Here is a 21,453-nt window from a genome sequence, read left to right as displayed (position 1 = left end):
TGACCTGGGGAATGCGGCACCTGTAGCCCATTTCCTGCACACGCCTGTGCACGGTGGCTCTGGATGTTTCTACTCCAGACTCAGTCCACTGCTTCCGCAGGTCCCCCAAGGTCTGGAATCGGCCCTTCTCCACAATCTTCCTCAGGGTCCGGTCACCTCTTCTCGTTGTGCAGTGTTTTCTGCCACACTTTTTCCTTCCCACAGACTTCCCACTGAGGTGCCTTGATACAGCACTCTGGGAACAGCCTATTCGTTCAGAAATGTCTTTCTGTGTCTTACCCTCTTGCTTGAGGGTGTCAATAGGGGCCTTCTGGACAGCAGTCAGGTCGGCAGTCTTACCCATGATTGGGGTTTTGAGTGATGAACCAGGCTGGGAGTTTTAAAGGCCTCAGGAATCTTTTGCAGGTGTTTAGAGTTAACTCGTTGATTCAGATGATTAGGTTCATAGCTCGTTTAGAGACCCTTTTAATGATATGCTAATTTTGTGAGATAGGAATTTTGGGTTTTCATGAGCTGTATGCCAAAATCATCCGTATTAAGACAATAAAAGACCTGAAATATTTCAGTTAGTGTGCAATGAATCTAAAATATATGAATGTTAAATTTTCATCATGACATGGAAAATAATTAACTTTATCACAATATGCTAATATTTTGAGAAGGACCTGTATAAGGATGAGAGGATGAAACTAAATCAAAAGATAAGTCAGGCAGGAAGGAACTGGAACCTTGAAGGTCTGTTGGGAACAGCAGGAGAGGGGGGTAAATGAAACACATAACGCTGTTATACCATATCTGAAAAATATAGAGATAAATTAGAGGACTTTTTTTTTTTTTTTTTTAGTGAAATAAAGCAATTCCATTGAACATAGTTCATGCTACATACTCTGATATATGAGGTGGCAGTATGCACCTTAAAGTCGTCGTTGCCCTGAAACAATAAGAAGAAGAACAAATGCAATCAATCGGTTTGAAACAGTAAAGCATGTTTTCCTTTTTAACTGAGAATGAAATGTTTTTTAAAAGACTGTGAAGTTTTTAAAAAAATACTTCACAATTACTTTGATAAATACTACCCATATTCAGTGTTAGTGTTGACTGGATGGTTCTAAGGATCCACATAGCGGGGTTGCATGTTCCATCTACAGAAGTAGAGTATATCATTTAAAATACACTGGTTGTTTATCCATTCATTCTGTTGAACTGCTAGCAATTCATTTGCTTTACAGCTGATAGAAGAGAAGGGGTTGAGTAGGCCATTCAAATTCCATGAAATAAGTCAGAAATCAAGTCACTCGTTAGGCGTTTATGAACACAGAACCCTGGGATGTCAGTGATACTGGAACACATCTAGATAACTGTCAGAGTTAGACACACTGATAAACTCAGAGAAGGTATGCAATGAAGACACAAACGAGTCAAAGTTATCTTTGGCTGGCCATGGAGAGACAGTCTGCTGCTAATCAGTGACTTCCTTCTCTCAGAGGAGCTGCTCTCTGAACACACCTTTTTATTAGTTCATAAAACACTCAAGATAAATGTGAAATGTATTCAAACCACTTCCATCAAAGTTGACCAAACTAAATAAATGAAAATGTCTTTTAATGATAATTCATAAGGATAAAGAAACTTCTTAACCAAGCAGTGATAATTTGTGTACAAATCTTCCAACAATAACATTCAAAGAAGGGCTGCTAATAGGGGGGTCGGCAGTGAACAGGACACGAAGGTTCAGTAATCCCTTGTTTAAGAACTGAACCTACTGCTCTCAGCGACTCCTTAAATATGATAAATAGGTATGTAACAAGAAAATGTAATCAATCGATTTGAAACAGTAAAGCATGTTTTCCTTTTTTACTGAGAATGAAATGTTTTTTAAAAGACTTTATTTGTCTGAAGAAAGTTCTGTCCTGCAGTCCAAGCTCACTTGATGGCAGTATTGCACCCTTAAACTAGTCTGCCTGCCGCCGATGGACAGAAGAAGAAGAAGAAGACGAAGAACAACAACGATGGTGGCTACTTGAAGGCCCCTTTACTGCAGCTGTCTGTGGGCTGCAGTTCCCGCTTAAAAAGGAGACGAAGACATGCAGCAGCTTTGGCTTCCGGTCCGAGAAAACATGGTGAGTTGCGGGCTGACTGGTCAGCCTTGGCTGGGTTGAGTGGTTGTAGGGACTGAGAAAAGTGTCGGTTTGCAATGAAAGAAAAAAAGTAAATGAAATAAAAAGAGGTATTTAGTGTTTTTCCAAAGCCTAAAACACAGAAGTAGAATGAAAGAGTGAAGAAGTGGAGCCACTCTAGCTGTAGCAAGAAGAAGGACATTGCGCATGCGCAGGTGGAACGTTCCGTGACCGTTTTACATGTCAAATATATGTTTTAGCCTTTCAGATGTCGGCTGGAATTGGTGGCGTACTGGGTAGAGCCGCTGGGCCGGCAAGCGTGTGCTCCCTGGTTCGATTCCTGTCATTTCCAGTTTTTGTTTTTGTTTTTACTTTGCCGCCATTTTGCTCCCCCCCACTTCAAATCATCATGTCTAAGCACAGGTCGTCGCTATCACATTCTCAAACTTTCATAACCTTCAGGGAAAATAGCACATTGTCACAGGGTTTAAACAAGAACTGACACTTGTAATACTTTATCTACATCATTTTTATTTGAATTCCCATACATTGCAGCTACATGTAGATATGTAGCAGTTCCACGTGGCTTTAAAACACGGTTGCCTTTATAAGACTCAAAGCTTGGACTCCTTTAGCTTACACACCGTGTGTCATTTTTTTTCCTGAGAAGGAAAAATGGAGAAATCGCCGGTGCACTTTCTCTGTCATCTCCTTCAAAGGACTGCTGTCCAATCTTTCAGATTGTGTGTTTTTCATCAAGAAAATAATAGGTAACATGCCAGGACTGTAGTTCACATGCCTCTTGAGATCAAACTGGGACACTCGTGGGATGCATCTAGGTGAAATAAACCATAACAATGTCTGCTCTCAAAGCATGCATCACGCTGCCAGTATACAGCCAGTCTTAATGGTCATTTTTATTCTCTGTTTTTATCCCAGGTGCTTGGTAGGAAACCCCAGAGAGAGGAGCTCTGTTGCGTAGCTGCTGAAGCATCCGTACCTCCGGCTGAAGCCACGTTATCTCCTGATCCAGGTACAGATGAGGAAAGTAAAAGGATTGACGTTGTTTGGTGCCAACAACACGCATTGTCTACAGTCCAAACGGCAACCGTAAGAGGATCCTAACAGACCTGCCAACCTCTCAGCCTACGAGCAGCAGAATCCTCTGAGCAGCTGATGTGAGACTTATATTGTGTAGCATCTTCTACCCCCCTACCCACCCCTATTCAACGCTAACTTTACTGTTTTCTTCTTCCTATTATTTATTTATTCTTTACAGAATTTGGCCAGAACTGTACAGCAGCAGCAGCAGAAGAGGCTGGATGTCACAGAGTGTACATAGACCAATCGCATCCTGTTTCTGCTCACATGCTCGCCCTCAGCTGCACTTCACTCCACCCACTACCTTCTCCGTGTCAGAGAAGGAAGTCAATAGACTGTTTCAGAGGCAGGAACCCTGTAAAGCAGCTGAGCCGGACTATGTCTCCCCATCCGCCCTGAAGCGCTGTGCTGATCGGCTGTCTCCGGTGTTGGCAGACATTTTTAACACCTTACTGGAGACATGCCATGTGCCTGCCTGCTTTAAAGCATCCACCATCATCCCTGTCTCCAAGAAACCAAGGACCACAGGACTAAATGACTTCAGACCCATCACCCTGCCCTCTGTGGTAATGAAGTCCATCAGGACCAAAACCTCTCGTGACAAAAACACCTTCTTTCCCTCTGCAGCTAGCCTCATTAACAAGGCCCCGGTCCTCCACGGACACTTCCCCCTTGCAAATAATACGAATATCTCAGCACATGTCAATACTATTTTATTCAATTTTATATTGTTATTGTATTCTCATGACATTCCTATACAACTTGTTTTTGCTTTTTAACTATATATTTCCAGATGTATTTATGTCAACTGCATGTGTGTCTATGTCTAGCACCTTACCACCAAAGCAAATTCCTTGTACGTGTGAAACACTACTCGTTTTTTTTCTGATTCTGATCCTGAAATGTTGCTTGAGGTTGTCATTTTTCAATAAAAGACATTTAATTGCTTTCCATCTTACACTGACTATTACTGCAATCTTAGGCCCTGAAAACATGTGGTGGAACATTCAGAACATGGTCAGTGTCGGCAAGGCAGGTGGAAATGGGTGATGTGCCACTAAGAAGATCTGAAATGGTGCTGACAGATTCGGCCAGTCTCCAGTGGCATGTGGCAATACCTCTTGTAGCCCCCATCTTAAATGACTGCTGGCAGCCTAGGAGTAGATCATTCACAATATAGCCCTCGAGCCCCACGTTCTTCCATCGCTCCCTGGGTTTTTCCACTACTTACATGTAGAATTTAATATCCAGAATGAACTAAAGGGCAAGTAGACACATGGTGTTGCCTTGTTCACAATTACTTTGATAAATACTACCCATATTCAGTGTTAGTGTTTACTGGATGGTTCTAAGGATCCACATAGCGGGGTTGCATGTTCCATCTACAGAAGTAGAGTATATCATTTAAAATACACTGGTTGTTTATCCATTCATTCTGTTGAACTGCTAGCAATTCATTTGCTTTACAGCTGATAGAAGAGAAGGGGTTGAGTAGGCCATTCAAATTCCATGAAATAAGTCAGAAATCAAGTCACTCGTTAGGCGTTTATGAACACAGAACCCTGGGATGTCAGTGATACTGGAACACATCTAGATAACTGTCAGAGTTAGACACACTGATAAACTCAGAGAAGGTATGCAATGAAGACACAAACGAGTCAAAGTTATCTTTGGCTGGCCATGGAGAGACAGTCTGCTGCTAATCAGTGACTTTCTTCTCTCAGAGGAGCTGCTCTCTGAACACACCTTTTTATTAGTTCATAAAACACTCAAGATAAATGTGAAATGTATTCAAACCACTTCCATCAAAGTTGACCAAACTAAATAAATGAAAATGTCTTTTAATGATAATTCATAAGGATAAAGAAACTTCTTAACCAAGCAGTGATAATTTGTGTACAAATCTTCCAACAATAACATTGAAAGAAGGGCTGCTAATAGGGGGGTCGGCAGTGAACAGGACACGAAGGTTCAGTAATCCCTTGTTTAAGAACTGAACCTACTGCTCTCAGCGACTCCTTAAATATGATTAGGTATGTAACAAGAAAATGTAATCAATCGATTTGAAACAGTAAAGCATGTTTTCCTTTTTTACTGAGAATGAAATGTTTTTTAAAAGACTTTATTTGTCTGAAGAAAGTTCTGTCCTGCAGTCCAAGCTCACTTGATGGCAGTATTGCACCCTTAAACTAGTCTGCCTGCCGCCGATGGACAGAAGAAGAAGAAGAAGACGAAGAACAACAACGATGGTGGCTACTTGAAGGCCCCTTTACTGCAGCTGTCTGTGGGCTGCAGTTCCCGCTTAAAAAGGAGACGAAGACATGCAGCAGCTTTGGCTTCCGGTCCGAGAAAACATGGTGAGTTGCGGGCTGACTGGTCAGCCTTGGCTGGGTTGAGTGGTTGTAGGGACTGAGAAAAGTGTCGGTTTGCAATGAAAGAAAAAAAGTAAATGAAATAAAAAGAGGTATTTAGTGTTTTTCCAAAGCCTAAAACACAGAAGTAGAATGAAAGAGTGAAGAAGTGGAGCCACTCTAGCTGTAGCAAGAAGAAGGACATTGCGCATGCGCAGGTGGAACGTTCCGTGACCGTTTTACATGTCAAATATATGTTTTAGCCTTTCAGATGTCGGCTGGAATTGGTGGCGTACTGGGTAGAGCCGCTGGGCCGGCAAGCGTGTGCTCCCTGGTTCGATTCCTGTCATTTCCAGTTTTTGTTTTGTTTTACTTTGCCGCCATTTTGCTCCCCCCCACTTCAAATCATCATGTCTAAGCACAGGTCGTCGCTATCACATTCTCAAACTTTCATAACCTTCAGGGAAAATAGCACATTGTCACAGGGTTTAAACAAGAACTGACACTTGTAATACTTTATCTACATCATTTTTATTTGAATTCCCATACATTGCAGCTACATGTAGATGTGTAGCAGTTCCACGTGGCTTTAAAACACGGTTGCCTTTATAAGACTCAAAGCTTGGACTCCTTTAGCTTACACACCGTGTGTCATTTTTTTTCCTGAGAAGGAAAAATGGAGAAATCGCCGGTGCACTTTCTCTGTCATCTCCTTCAAAGGACTGCAGTCCAATCTTTCAGATTGTGTGTTTTTCATCAAGAAAATAATAGGTAACATGCCAGGACTGTAGTTCACATGCCTCTTGAGATCAAACTGGGACACTCGTGGGATGCATCTAGGTGAAATAAACCATAACAATGTCTGCTCTCAAAGCATGCATCACGCTGCCAGTATACAGCCAGTCTTAATGGTCATTTTTATTCTCTGTTTTTATCCCAGGTGCTTGGTAGGAAACCCCAGAGAGAGGAGCTCTGTTGCGTAGCTGCTGAAGCATCCGTACCTCCGGCTGAAGCCACGTTATCTCCTGATCCAGGTACAGATGAGGAAAGTAAAAGGATTGACGTTGTTTGGTGCCAACAACACGCATTGTCTACAGTCCAAACGGCAACCGTAAGAGGATCCTAACAGACCTGCCAACCTCTCAGCCTACGAGCAGCAGAATCCTCTGAGCAGCTGATGTGAGACTTATATTGTGTAGCATCTTCTACCCCCCTACCCACCCCTATTCAACGCTAACTTTACTGTTTTCTTCTTCCTATTATTTATTTATTCTTTACAGAATTTGGCCAGAACTGTACAGCAGCAGCAGCAGAAGAGGCTGGATGTCACAGAGTGTACATAGACCAATCGCATCCTGTTTCTGCTCACATGCTCGCCCTCAGCTGCACTTCACTCCACCCACTACCTTCTCCGTGTCAGAGAAGGAAGTCAATAGACTGTTTCAGAGGCAGGAACCCTGTAAAGCAGCTGAGCCGGACTATGTCTCCCCATCCGCCCTGAAGCGCTGTGCTGATCGGCTGTCTCCGGTGTTGGCAGACATTTTTAACACCTTACTGGAGACATGCCATGTGCCTGCCTGCTTTAAAGCATCCACCATCATCCCTGTCTCCAAGAAACCAAGGACCACAGGACTAAATGACTTCAGACCCATCACCCTGCCCTCTGTGGTAATGAAGTCCATCAGGACCAAAACCTCTCGTGACAAAAACACCTTCTTTCCCTCTGCAGCTAGCCTCATTAACAAGGCCCCGGTCCTCCACGGACACTTCCCCCTTGCAAATAATACGAATATCTCAGCACATGTCAATACTATTTTATTCAATTTTATATTGTTATTGTATTCTCATGACATTCCTATACAACTTGTTTTTGCTTTTTAACTATATATTTCCAGATGTATTTATGTCAACTGCATGTGTGTCTATGTCTAGCACCTTACCACCAAAGCAAATTCCTTGTACGTGTGAAACACTACTCGTTTTTTTTCTGATTCTGATCCTGAAATGTTGCTTGAGGTTGTCATTTTTCAATAAAAGACATTTAATTGCTTTCCATCTTACACTGACTATTACTGCAATCTTAGACCCTGAAAACATGTGGTGGAACATTCAGAACATGGTCAGTGTCGGCAAGGCAGGTGGAAATGGGTGATGTGCCACTAAGAAGATCTGAAATGGTGCTGACAGATTCGGCCAGTCTCCAGTGGCATGTGGCAATACCTCTTGTAGCCCCCATCTTAAATGACTGCTGGCAGCCTAGGAGTAGATCATTCACAATATAGCCCTCGAGCCCCACGTTCTTCCATCGCTCCCTGGGTTTTTCCACTACTTACATGTAGAATTTAATATCCAGAATGAACTAAAGGGCAAGTAGACACATGGTGTTGCCTTGTTCACAATTACTTTGATAAATACTACCCATATTCAGTGTTAGTGTTGACTGGATGGTTCTAAGGATCCACATAGCGGGGTTGCATGTTCCATCTACAGAAGTAGAGTATATCATTTAAAATACACTGGTTGTTTATCCATTCATTCTGTTGAACTGCTAGCAATTCATTTGCTTTACAGCTGATAGAAGAGAAGGGGTTGAGTAGGCCATTCAAATTCCATGAAATAAGTCAGAAATCAAGTCACTCGTTAGGCGTTTATGAACACAGAACCCTGGGATGTCAGTGATACTGGAACACATCTAGATAACTGTCAGAGTTAGACACACTGATAAACTCAGAGAAGGTATGCAATGAAGACACAAACGAGTCAAAGTTATCTTTGGCTGGCCAGGGAGAGACAGTCTGCTGCTAATCAGTGACTTTCTTCTCTCAGAGGAGCTGCTCTCTGAACACACCTTTTTATTAGTTCATAAAACACTCAAGATAAATGTGAAATGTATTCAAACCACTTCCATCAAAGTTGACCAAACTAAATAAATGAAAATGTCTTTTAATGATAATTCATAAGGATAAAGAAACTTCTTAACCAAGCAGTGATAATTTGTGTACAAATCTTCCAACAATAACATTCAAAGAAGGGCTGCTAATAGGGGGGTCGGCAGTGAACAGGACACGAAGGTTCAGTAATCCCTTGTTTAAGAACTGAACCTACTGCTCTCAGCGACTCCTTAAATATGATAAATAGGTATGTAACAAGAAAATGTAATCAATCGATTTGAAACAGTAAAGCATGTTTTCCTTTTTTACTGAGAATGAAATGTTTTTTAAAAGACTTTATTTGTCTGAAGAAAGTTCTGTCCTGCAGTCCAAGCTCACTTGATGGCAGTATTGCACCCTTAAACTAGTCTGCCTGCCGCCGATGGACAGAAGAAGAAGAAGAAGACGAAGAACAACAACGATGGTGGCTACTTGAAGGCCCCTTTACTGCAGCTGTCTGTGGGCTGCAGTTCCCGCTTAAAAAGGAGAAGAAGACATGCAGCAGCTTTGGCTTCCGGTCCGAGAAAACATGGTGAGTTGCGGGCTGACTGGTCAGCCTTGGCTGGGTTGAGTGGTTGTAGGGACTGAGAAAAGTGTCGGTTTGCAATGAAAGAAAAAAAGTAAATGAAATAAAAAGAGGTATTTAGTGTTTTTCCAAAGCCTAAAACACAGAAGTAGAATGAAAGAGTGAAGAAGTGGAGCCACTCTAGCTGTAGCAAGAAGAAGGACATTGCGCATGTGCAGGTGGAACGTTCCGTGACCGTTTTACATGTCAAATATATGTTTTAGCCTTTCAGATGTCGGCTGGAATTGGTGGCGTACTGGGTAGAGCCGCTGGGCCGGCAAGCGTGTGCTCCCTGGTTCGATTCCTGTCATTTCCAGTTTTTGTTTTTGTTTTACTTTGCCGCCATTTTGCTCCCCCCCACTTCAAATCATCATGTCTAAGCACAGGTCGTCGCTATCACATTCTCAAACTTTCATAACCTTCAGGGAAAATAGCACATTGTCACAGGGTTTAAACAAGAACTGACACTTGTAATACTTTATCTACATCATTTTTATTTGAATTCCCATACATTGCAGCTACATGTAGATGTGTAGCAGTTCCACGTGGCTTTAAAACACAGTTGCCTTTATAAGACTCAAAGCTTGGACTCCTTTAGCTTACACACCGTGTGTCATTTTTTTTCCTGAGAAGGAAAAATCGCCGGTGCACTTTCTCTGTCATCTCCTTCAAAGGACTGCAGTCCAATCTTTCAGATTGTGTGTTTTTCATCAAGAAAATAATAGGTAACATGCCAGGACTGTAGTTCACATGCCTCTTGAGATCAAACTGGGACACTCGTGGGATGCATCTAGGTGAAATAAACCATAACAATGTCTGCTCTCAAAGCATGCATCACGCTGCCAGTATACAGCCAGTCTTAATGGTCATTTTTATTCTCTGTTTTTATCCCAGGTGCTTGGTAGGAAACCCCAGAGAGAGGAGCTCTGTTGCGTAGCTGCTGAAGCATCCGTACCTCCGGCTGAAGCCACGTTATCTCCTGATCCAGGTACAGATGAGGAAAGTAAAAGGATTGACGTTGTTTGGTGCCAACAACACGCATTGTCTACAGTCCAAACGGCAACCGTAAGAGGATCCTAACAGACCTGCCAACCTCTCAGCCTACGAGCAGCAGAATCCTCTGAGCAGCTGATGTGAGACTTATATTGTGTAGCATCTTCTATCCCCCTACCCACCCCTATTCAACGCTAACTTTACTGTTTTCTTCTTCCTATTATTTATTTATTCTTTACAGAATTTGGCCAGAACTGTACAGCAGCAGCAGCAGAAGAGGCTGGATGTCACAGAGTGTACATAGACCAATCGCATCCTGTTTCTGCTCACATGCTCGCCCTCAGCTGCACTTCACTCCACCCACTACCTTCTCCGTGTCAGAGAAGGAAGTCAATAGACTGTTTCAGAGGCAGGAATCCTGTAAAGCAGCTGAGCCGGACTATGTCTCCCCATCCGCCCTGAAGCGCTGTGCTGATCGGCTGTCTCCGGTGTTGGCAGACATTTTTAACACCTTACTGGAGACATGCCATGTGCCTGCCTGCTTTAAAGCATCCACCATCATCCCTGTCTCCAAGAAACCAAGGACCACAGGACTAAATGACTTCAGACCCATCACCCTGCCCTCTGTGGTAATGAAGTCCATCAGGACCAAAACCTCTCGTGACAAAAACACCTTCTTTCCCTCTGCAGCTAGCCTCATTAACAAGGCCCCAGTCCTCCACGGACACTTCCCCCTTGCAAATAATACGAATATCTCAGCACATGTCAATACTATTTTATTCAATTTTATATTGTTATTGTATTCTCATGACATTCCTATACAACTTGTTTTTGCTTTTTAACTATATATTTCCATATGTATTTATGTCAACTGCATGTGTGTCTATGTCTAGCACCTTACCACCAAAGCAAATTCCTTGTACGTGTGAAACACTACTCGTTTTTTTTCTGATTCTGATCCTGAAATGTTGCTTGAGGTTGTCATTTTTCAATAAAAGACATTTAATTGCTTTCCATCTTACACTGACTATTACTGCAATCTTAGACCCTGAAAACATGTGGTGGAACATTCAGAACATGGTCAGTGTCGGCAAGGCAGGTGGAAATGGGTGATGTGCCACTAAGAAGATCTGAAATGGTGCTGACAGATTCGGCCAGTCTCCAGTGGCATGTGGCAATACCTCTTGTAGCCCCCATCTTAAATGACTGCTGGCAGCCTAGGAGTAGATCATTCACAATATAGCCTTCGAGCCCCACGTTCTTCCATCGCTCCCTGGGTTTTTCCACTACTTACATGTAGAATTTAATATCCAGAATGAACTAAAGGGCAAGTAGACACATGGTGTTGCCTTGTTCACAATTACTTTGATAAATACTACCCATATTCAGTGTTAGTGTTGACTGGATGGTTCTAAGGATCCACATAGCGGGGTTGCATGTTCCATCTACAGAAGTAGAGTATATCATTTAAAATACACTGGTTGTTTATCCATTCATTCTGTTGAACTGCTAGCAATTCATTTGCTTTACAGCTGATAGAAGAGAAGGGGTTGAGTAGGCCATTCAAATTCCATGAAATAAGTCAGAAATCAAGTCACTCGTTAGGCGTTTATGAACACAGAACCCTGGGATGTCAGTGATACTGGAACACATCTAGATAACTGTCAGAGTTAGACACACTGATAAACTCAGAGAAGGTATGCAATGAAGACACAAACGAGTCAAAGTTATCTTTGGCTGGCCAGGGAGAGACAGTCTGCTGCTAATCAGTGACTTCCTTCTCTCAGAGGAGCTGCTCTCTGAACACACCTTTTTATTAGTTCATAAAACACTCAAGATAAATGTGAAATGTATTCAAACCACTTCCATCAAAGTTGACCAAACTAAATAAATGAAAATGTCTTTTAATGATAATTCATAAGGATAAAGAAACTTCTTAACCAAGCAGTGATAATTTGTGTACAAATCTTCCAACAATAACATTGAAAGAAGGGCTGCTAATAGGGGGGTCGGCAGTGAACAGGACACGAAGGTTCAGTAATCCCTTGTTTAAGAACTGAACCTACTGCTCTCAGCGACTCCTTAAATATGATAAATAGGTATGTAACAAGAAAATGTAATCAATCGATTTGAAACAGTAAAGCATGTTTTCCTTTTTTACTGAGAATGAAATGTTTTTTAAAAGACTTTATTTGTCTGAAGAAAGTTCTGTCCTGCAGTCCAAGCTCACTTGATGGCAGTATTGCACCCTTAAACTAGTCTGCCTGCCGCCGATGGACAGAAGAAGAAGAAGAAGACGAAGAACAACAACGATGGTGGCTACTTGAAGGCCCCTTTACTGCAGCTGTCTGTGGGCTGCAGTTCCCGCTTAAAAAGGAGACGAAGACATGCAGCAGCTTTGGCTTCCGGTCCGAGAAAACATGGTGAGTTGCGGGCTGACTGGTCAGCCTTGGCTGGGTTGAGTGGTTGTAGGGACTGAGAAAAGTGTCGGTTTGCAATGAAAGAAAAAAAGTAAATGAAATAAAAAGAGGTATTTAGTGTTTTTCCAAAGCCTAAAACACAGAAGTAGAATGAAAGAGTGAAGAAGTGGAGCCACTCTAGCTGTAGCAAGAAGAAGGACATTGCGCATGCTGCAGGTGGAACGTTCCGTGACCGTTTTACATGTCAAATATATGTTTTAGCCTTTCAGATGTCGGCTGGAATTGGTGGCGTACTGGGTAGAGCCGCTGGGCCGGCAAGCGTGTGCTCCCTGGTTCGATTCCTGTCATTTCCAGTTTTGTTTTGTTTTTACTTTGCCGCCATTTTGCTCCCCCCCACTTCAAATCATCATGTCTAAGCACAGGTCGTCGCTATCACATTCTCAAACTTTCATAACCTTCAGGGAAAATAGCACATTGTCACAGGGTTTAAACAAGAACTGACACTTGTAATACTTTATCTACATCATTTTTATTTGAATTCCCATACATTGCAGCTACATGTAGATGTGTAGCAGTTCCACGTGGCTTTAAAACACGGTTGCCTTTATAAGACTCAAAGCTTGGACTCCTTTAGCTTACACACCGTGTGTCATTTTTTTTCCTGAGAAGGAAAAATGGAGAAATCGCCGGTGCACTTTCTCTGTCATCTCCTTCAAAGGACTGCAGTCCAATCTTTCAGATTGTGTGTTTTTCATCAAGAAAATAATAGGTAACATGCCAGGACTGTAGTTCACATGCCTCTTGAGATCAAACTGGGACACTCGTGGGATGCATCTAGGTGAAATAAACCATAACAATGTCTGCTCTCAAAGCATGCATCACGCTGCCAGTATACAGCCAGTCTTAATGGTCATTTTTATTCTCTGTTTTTATCCCAGGTGCTTGGTAGGAAACCCCAGAGAGAGGAGCTCTGTTGCGTAGCTGCTGAAGCATCCGTACCTCCGGCTGAAGCCACGTTATCTCCTGATCCAGGTACAGATGAGGAAAGTAAAAGGATTGACGTTGTTTGGTGCCAACAACACGCATTGTCTACAGTCCAAACGGCAACCGTAAGAGGATCCTAACAGACCTGCCAACCTCTCAGCCTACGAGCAGCAGAATCCTCTGAGCAGCTGATGTGAGACTTATATTGTGTAGCATCTTCTATCCCCCTACCCACCCCTATTCAACGCTAACTTTACTGTTTTCTTCTTCCTATTATTTATTTATTCTTTACAGAATTTGGCCAGAACTGTACAGCAGCAGCAGCAGAAGAGGCTGGATGTCACAGAGTGTACATAGACCAATCGCATCCTGTTTCTGCTCACATGCTCGCCCTCAGCTGCACTTCACTCCACCCACTACCTTCTCCGTGTCAGAGAAGGAAGTCAATAGACTGTTTCAGAGGCAGGAATCCTGTAAAGCAGCTGAGCCGGACTATGTCTCCCCATCCGCCCTGAAGCGCTGTGCTGATCGGCTGTCTCCGGTGTTGGCAGACATTTTTAACACCTTACTGGAGACATGCCATGTGCCTGCCTGCTTTAAAGCATCCACCATCATCCCTGTCTCCAAGAAACCAAGGACCACAGGACTAAATGACTTCAGACCCATCACCCTGCCCTCTGTGGTAATGAAGTCCATCAGGACCAAAACCTCTCGTGACAAAAACACCTTCTTTCCCTCTGCAGCTAGCCTCATTAACAAGGCCCCGGTCCTCCACGGACACTTCCCCCTTGCAAATAATACGAATATCTCAGCACATGTCAATACTATTTTATTCAATTTTATATTGTTATTGTATTCTCATGACATTCCTATACAACTTGTTTTTGCTTTTTAACTATATATTTCCAGATGTATTTATGTCAACTGCATGTGTGTCTATGTCTAGCACCTTACCACCAAAGCAAATTCCTTGTACGTGTGAAACACTACTCGTTTTTTTTTCTGATTCTGATCCTGAAATGTTGCTTGAGGTTGTCATTTTTCAATAAAAGACATTTAATTGCTTTCCATCTTACACTGACTATTACTGCAATCTTAGACCCTGAAAACATGTGGTGGAACATTCAGAACATGGTCAGTGTCGGCAAGGCAGGTGGAAATGGGTGATGTGCCACTAAGAAGATCTGAAATGGTGCTGACAGATTCGGCCAGTCTCCAGTGGCATGTGGCAATACCTCTTGTAGCCCCCATCTTAAATGACTGCTGGCAGCCTAGGAGTAGATCATTCACAATATAGCCCTCGAGCCCCACGTTCTTCCATCGCTCCCTGGGTTTTTCCACTACTTACATGTAGAATTTAATATCCAGAATGAACTAAAGGGCAAGTAGACACATGGTGTTGCCTTGTTCACAATTACTTTGATAAATACTACCCATATTCAGTGTTAGTGTTGACTGGATGGTTCTAAGGATCCACATAGCGGGGTTGCATGTTCCATCTACAGAAGTAGAGTATATCATTTAAAATACACTGGTTGTTTATCCATTCATTCTGTTGAACTGCTAGCAATTCATTTGCTTTACAGCTGATAGAAGAGAAGGGGTTGAGTAGGCCATTCAAATTCCATGAAATAAGTCAGAAATCAAGTCACTCGTTAGGCGTTTATGAACACAGAACCCTGGGATGTCAGTGATACTGGAACACATCTAGATAACTGTCAGAGTTAGACACACTGATAAACTCAGAGAAGGTATGCAATGAAGACACAAACGAGTCAAAGTTATCTTTGGCTGGCCATGGAGAGACAGTCTGCTGCTAATCAGTGACTTCCTTCTCTCAGAGGAGCTGCTCTCTGAACACACCTTTTTATTAGTTCATAAAACACTCAAGATAAATGTGAAATGTATTCAAACCACTTCCATCAAAGTTGACCAAACTAAATAAATGAAAATGTCTTTTAATGATAATTCATAAGGATAAAGAAACTTCTTAACCAAGCAGTGATAATTTGTGTACAAATCTTCCAACAATAACATTCAAAGAAGGGCTGCTAATAGGGGGGTCGGCAGTGAACAGGACACGAAGGTTCAGTAATCCCTTGTTTAAGAACTGAACCTACTGCTCTCAGCGACTCCTTAAATATGATAAATAGGTATGTAACAAGAAAATGTAATCAATCGATTTGAAACAGTAAAGCATGTTTTCCTTTTTTACTGAGAATGAAATGTTTTTTAAAAGACTTTATTTGTCTGAAGAAAGTTCTGTCCTGCAGTCCAAGCTCACTTGATGGCAGTATTGCACCCTTAAACTAGTCTGCCTGCCGCCGATGGACAGAAGAAGAAGAAGAAGACGAAGAACAACAACGATGGTGGCTACTTGAAGGCCCCTTTACTGCAGCTGTCTGTGGGCTGCAGTTCCCGCTTAAAAAGGAGACGAAGACATGCAGCAGCTTTGGCTTCCGGTCCGAGAAAACATGGTGAGTTGCGGGCTGACTGGTCAGCCTTGGCTGGGTTGAGTGGTTGTAGGGACTGAGAAAAGTGTCGGTTTGCAATGAAAGAAAAAAAGTAAATGAAATAAAAAGAGGTATTTAGTGTTTTTCCAAAGCCTAAAACACAGAAGTAGAATGAAAGAGTGAAGAAGTGGAGCCACTCTAGCTGTAGCAAGAAGAAGGACATTGCGCATGCGCAGGTGGAACGTTCCGTGACCGTTTTACATGTCAAATATATGTTTTAGCCTTTCAGATGTCGGCTGGAATTGGTGGCGTACTGGGTAGAGCCGCTGGGCCGGCAAGCGTGTGCTCCCTGGTTCGATTCCTGTCATTTCCAGTTTTTGTTTTTACTTTGCCGCCATTTTGCTCCCCCCCACTTCAAATCATCATGTCTAAGCACAGGTCGTCGCTATCACATTCTCAAACTTTCATAACCTTCAGGGAAAATAGCACATTGTCACAGGGTTTAAACAAGAACTGACACTTGTAATACTTTATCTACATCATTTTTATTTGAATTCCCATACATTGCAGCTACATGTAGATGTGTAGCAGTTCCACGTGGCTTTAAAACATGGTTGCCTTTATAAGACTCAAAGCTTGGACTCCTTTAGCTTACACACCGTGTGTCATTTTTTTTCCTGAGAAGGAAAAATGGAGAAATCGCCGGTGCACTTTCTCTGTCATCTCCTTCAAAGGACTGCAGTCCAATCTTTCAGATTGTGTGTTTTTCATCAAGAAAATAATAGGTAACATGCCAGGACTGTAGTTCACATGCCTCTTGAGATCAAACTGGGACACTCGTGGGATGCATCTAGGTGAAATAAACCATAACAATGTCTGCTCTCAAAGCATGCATCACGCTGCCAGTATACAGCCAGTCTTAATGGTCATTTTTATTCTCTGTTTTTATCCCAGGTGCTTGGTAGGAAACCCCAGAGAGAGGAGCTCTGTTGCGTAGCTGCTGAAGCATCCGTACCTCCGGCTGAAGCCACGTTATCTCCTGATCCAGGTACAGATGAGGAAAGTAAAAGGATTGACGTTGTTTGGTGCCAACAACACGCATTGTCTACAGTCCAAACGGCAACCGTAAGAGGATCCTAACAGACCTGCCAACCTCTCAGCCTACGAGCAGCAGAATCCTCTGAGCAGCTGATGTGAGACTTATATTGTGTAGCATCTTCTACCCCCCTACCCACCCCTATTCAACGCTAACTTTACTGTTTTCTTCTTCCTATTATTTATTTATTCTTTACAGAATTTGGCCAGAACTGTACAGCAGCAGCAGCAGAAGAGGCTGGATGTCACAGAGTGTACATAGACCAATCGCATCCTGTTTCTGCTCACATGCTCGCCCTCAGCTGCACTTCACTCCACCCACTACCTTCTCCGTGTCAGAGAAGGAAGTCAATAGACTGTTTCAGAGGCAGGAACCCTGTAAAGCAGCTGAGCCGGACTATGTCTCCCCATCCGCCCTGAAGCGCTGTGCTGATCGGCTGTCCCCGGTGTTGGCAGACATTTTTAACACCTTACTGGAGACATGCCATGTGCCTGCCTGCTTTAAAGCATCCACCATCATCCCTGTCTCCAAGAAACCAAGGACCACAGGACTAAATGACTTCAGACCCATCACCCTGCCCTCTGTGGTAATGAAGTCCATCAGGACCAAAACCTCTCGTGACAAAAACACCTTCTTTCCCTCTGCAGCTAGCCTCATTAACAAGGCCCCGGTCCTCCACGGACACTTCCCCCTTGCAAATAATACGAATATCTCAGCACATGTCAGTACTATTTTATTCAATTTTATATTGTTATTGTATTCTCATGACATTCCTATACAACTGGTTTTTGCTTTTTAACTATATATTTCCAGATGTATTTATGTCAACTGCATGTGTGTCTATGTCTAGCACCTTACCACCAAAGCAAATTCCTTGTACGTGTGAAACACTACTCGTTTTTTTTCTGATTCTGATCCTGAAATGTTGCTTGAGGTTGTCATTTTTCAATAAAAGACATTTAATTGCTTTCCATCTTACACTGACTATTACTGCAATCTTAGACCCTGAAAACATGTGGTGGAACATTCAGAACATGGTCAGTGTCGGCAAGGCAGGTGGAAATGGGTGATGTGCCACTAAGAAGATCTGAAATGGTGCTGACAGATTCGGCCAGTCTCCAGTGGCATGTGGCAATACCTCTTGTAGCCCCCATCTTAAATGACTGCTGGCAGCCTAGGAGTAGATCATTCACAATATAGCCCTCGAGCCCCACGTTCTTCCATCGCTCCCTGGGTTTTTCCACTACTTACATGTAGAATTTAATATCCAGAATGAACTAAAGGGCAAGTAGACACATGGTGTTGCCTTGTTCACAATTACTTTGATAAATACTACCCATATTCAGTGTTAGTGTTGACTGGATGGTTCTAAGGATCCACATAGCGGGGTTGCATGTTCCATCTACAGAAGTAGAGTATATCATTTAAAATACACTGGTTGTTTATCCATTCATTCTGTTGAACTGCTAGCAATTCATTTGCTTTACAGCTGATAGAAGAGAAGGGGTTGAGTAGGCCATTCAAATTCCATGAAATAAGTCAGAAATCAAGTCACTCGTTAGGCGTTTATGAACACAGAACCCTGAGATGTCAGTGATACTGGAACACATCTAGATAACTGTCAGAGTTAGACACACTGATAAACTCAGAGAAGGTATGCAATGAAGACACAAACGAGTCAAAGTTATCTTTGGCTGGCCAGGGAGAGACAGTCTGCTGCTAATCAGTGACTTTCTTCTCTCAGAGGAGCTGCTCTCTGAACACACCTTTTTATGAGTTCATAAAAAACTCAAGATAAATGTGAAATGTATTCAAACCACTTCCATCAAAGTTGACCAAACTAAATAAATGAAAATGTCTTTTAATGATAATTCATAAGGATAAAGAAACTTCTTAACCAAGCAGTGATAATTTGTGTACAAATCTTCCAACAATAACATTGAAAGAAGGGCTGCTAATAGGGGGGTCGGCAGTGAACAGCACACGAAGGTTCAGTAATCCCTTGTTTAAGAACTGAACCTACTGCTCTCAGCGACTCCTTAAATATGATAAATAGGTACGTGACAAGAAAATGTAATCAATCAATTTGAAACAGTAAAGCATGTTTTCCTTTTTTACTGAGAATGAAATGTTTTTTAAAAGACTTTATTTGTCTGAAGAAAGTTCTGTCCTGCAGTCCAAGCTCACTTGATGGCAGTATTGCACCCTTAAACTAGTCCACCTGCCGCCGATGGACAGAAGAAGAAGAAGACGAAGAACAACAACGATGGTGGCTACTTGAAGGCCCCTTTACTGCAGCTGTCTGTGGGCTGCAGTTCCCGCTTAAAAAGGAGAAGAAGACATGCAGCAGCTTTGGCTTCCGGTCCGAGAAAACATGGTGAGTTGCGGGCTGACTGGTCAGCCTTGGCTGGGTTGAGTGGTTGTAGGGACTGAGAAAAGTGTCGGTTTGCAATGAAAGAAAAAAAGTAAATGAAATAAAAAGAGGTATTTAGTGTTTTTCCAAAGCCTAAAACACAGAAGTAGAATGAAAGAGTGAAGAAGTGGAGCCACTCTAGCTGTAGCAAGAAGAAGGACATTGCGCATGTGCAGATGGAACGTTCCGTGACCGTTTTACATGTCAAATATATGTTTTAGCCTTTCAGATGTCGGCTGGAATTGGTGGCGTACTGGGTAGAGCCGCTGGGCCGGCAAGCGTGTGCTCCCTGGTTTGATTCCCGTCATTTCTGGTTTTTGTTTTTACTTTGCCGCCATTTTGCTCCCCCCCACTTCAAATCATCATGTCTAAGCACAGGTCGTCGCTATCACATTCTCAAACTTTCATAACCTTCAGGGAAAATAGCACATTGTCACAGGGTTTAAACAAGAACTGACACTTGTAATACTTTATCTACATCATTTTTATTTGAATTCCCATACATTGCAGCTACATGTAGATGTGTAGCAGTTCCACGTGGCTTTAAAACATGGTTTCCTTTATAAGACTCAAAGCTTGGACTCCTTTAGCTTACACACCGTGTGTCATTTTTTTTCCTGAGAAGGAAAAATGGAGAAATCGCCGGTGCACTTTCTCTGTCATCTCCTTCAAAGGACTGCAGTCCAATCTTTCAGATTGTGTGTTTTTCATCAAGAAAATAATAGGTAACATGCCAGGACTGTAGTTCACATGCCTCTTGAGATCAAACTGGGACACTCGTGGGATGCATCTAGGTGAAATAAACCATAACAATGTCTGCTCTCAAAGCATGCATCACGCTGCCAGTATACAGCCAGTCTTAATGGTCATTTTTATTCTCTGTTTTTATCCCAGGTGCTTGGTAGGAAACCCCAGAGAGAGGAGCTCTGTTGCGTAGCTGCTGAAGCATCCGTACCTCCGGCTGAAGCCACGTTATCTCCTGATCCAGGTACAGATGAGGAAAGTAAAAGGATTGACGTTGTTTGGTGCCAACAACACGCATTGTCTACAGTCCAAACGGCAACCGTAAGAGGATCCTAACAGACCTGCCAACCTCTCAGCCTACGAGCAGCAGAATCCTCTGAGCAGCTGATGTGAGACTTATATTGTGTAGCATCTTCTACCCCCCTACCCACCCCTATTCAACGCTAACTTTACTGTTTTCTTCTTCCTATTATTTATTTATTCTTTACAGAATTTGGCCAGAACTGTACAGCAGCAGCAGCAGAAGAGGCTGGATGTCACAGAGTGTACATAGACCAATCGCATCCTGTTTCTGCTCACATGCTCGCCCTCAGCTGCACTTCACTCCACCCACTACCTTCTCCGTGTCAGAGAAGGAAGTCAATAGACTGTTTCAGAGGCAGGAACCCTGTAAAGCAGCTGAGCCGGACTATGTCTCCCCATCCGCCCTGAAGCGCTGTGCTGATCGGCTGTCTCCGGTGTTGGCAGACATTTTTAACACCTTACTGGAGACATGCCATGTGCCTGCCTGCTTTAAAGCATCCACCATCATCCCTGTCTCCAAGAAACCAAGGACCACAGGACTAAATGACTTCAGACCCATCACCCTGCCCTCTGTGGTAATGAAGTCCATCAGGACCAAAACCTCTCGTGACAAAAACACCTTCTTTCCCTCTGCAGCTAGCCTCATTAACAAGGCCCCAGTCCTCCACGGACACTTCCCCCTTGCAAATAATACGAATATCTCAGCACATGTCAATACTATTTTATTCAATTTTATATTGTTATTGTATTCTCATGACATTCCTATACAACTTGTTTTTGCTTTTTAACTATATATTTCCATATGTATTTATGTCAACTGCATGTGTGTCTATGTCTAGCACCTTACCACCAAAGCAAATTCCTTGTACGTGTGAAACACTACTCGTTTTTTTTCTGATTCTGATCCTGAAATGTTGCTTGAGGTTGTCATTTTTCAATAAAAGACATTTAATTGCTTTCCATCTTACACTGACTATTACTTT

The 21,453-nt window shown here is 42.7% G+C and overlaps 6 long non-coding RNA genes across 6 annotated transcripts; all 6 read left to right on the top strand.

Annotated features, from left to right (window-relative positions):
- The first annotated feature begins 1,781 nt into the window (after nucleotides 1-1,781).
- Nucleotides 1,782-4,096, top strand: LOC124859467. The gene is made up of 4 exons (XR_007036109.1): nucleotides 1,782-1,796; nucleotides 1,904-2,120; nucleotides 3,057-3,295; nucleotides 3,397-4,096. It is a non-coding gene; the product is annotated as an uncharacterized LOC124859467 (long non-coding RNA).
- A 1,348-nt stretch (nucleotides 4,097-5,444) lies between these two features.
- On the top strand, nucleotides 5,445-7,549 carry LOC124859472. Its single transcript, XR_007036110.1, has 3 exons — nucleotides 5,445-5,575; nucleotides 6,510-6,748; nucleotides 6,850-7,549. It is a non-coding gene; the product is annotated as an uncharacterized LOC124859472 (long non-coding RNA).
- Nucleotides 7,550-8,900: 1,351 nt separating this feature from the next.
- On the top strand, nucleotides 8,901-10,761 carry LOC124859536. Its single transcript, XR_007036132.1, has 3 exons — nucleotides 8,901-9,031; nucleotides 9,959-10,197; nucleotides 10,299-10,761. It is a non-coding gene; the product is annotated as an uncharacterized LOC124859536 (long non-coding RNA).
- A 1,380-nt stretch (nucleotides 10,762-12,141) lies between these two features.
- Nucleotides 12,142-14,455, top strand: LOC124859498. The gene is made up of 4 exons (XR_007036118.1): nucleotides 12,142-12,156; nucleotides 12,264-12,480; nucleotides 13,416-13,654; nucleotides 13,756-14,455. It is a non-coding gene; the product is annotated as an uncharacterized LOC124859498 (long non-coding RNA).
- Nucleotides 14,456-15,599: 1,144 nt separating this feature from the next.
- Nucleotides 15,600-17,920, top strand: LOC124859479. The gene is made up of 4 exons (XR_007036113.1): nucleotides 15,600-15,614; nucleotides 15,722-15,938; nucleotides 16,869-17,107; nucleotides 17,209-17,920. It is a non-coding gene; the product is annotated as an uncharacterized LOC124859479 (long non-coding RNA).
- A 1,333-nt stretch (nucleotides 17,921-19,253) lies between these two features.
- Nucleotides 19,254-21,120, top strand: LOC124859524. Its single transcript, XR_007036123.1, has 3 exons — nucleotides 19,254-19,387; nucleotides 20,318-20,556; nucleotides 20,658-21,120. It is a non-coding gene; the product is annotated as an uncharacterized LOC124859524 (long non-coding RNA).
- The last annotated feature ends 333 nt before the right edge of the window (nucleotides 21,121-21,453 follow it).

Source organism: Girardinichthys multiradiatus, chromosome 22 (genome assembly GCF_021462225.1).
Source record: "Girardinichthys multiradiatus isolate DD_20200921_A chromosome 22, DD_fGirMul_XY1, whole genome shotgun sequence".
Lineage (NCBI taxonomy): Eukaryota > Metazoa > Chordata > Actinopteri > Cyprinodontiformes > Goodeidae > Girardinichthys > Girardinichthys multiradiatus.
This window is presented reverse-complemented; position numbering and strand designations above follow the sequence as displayed.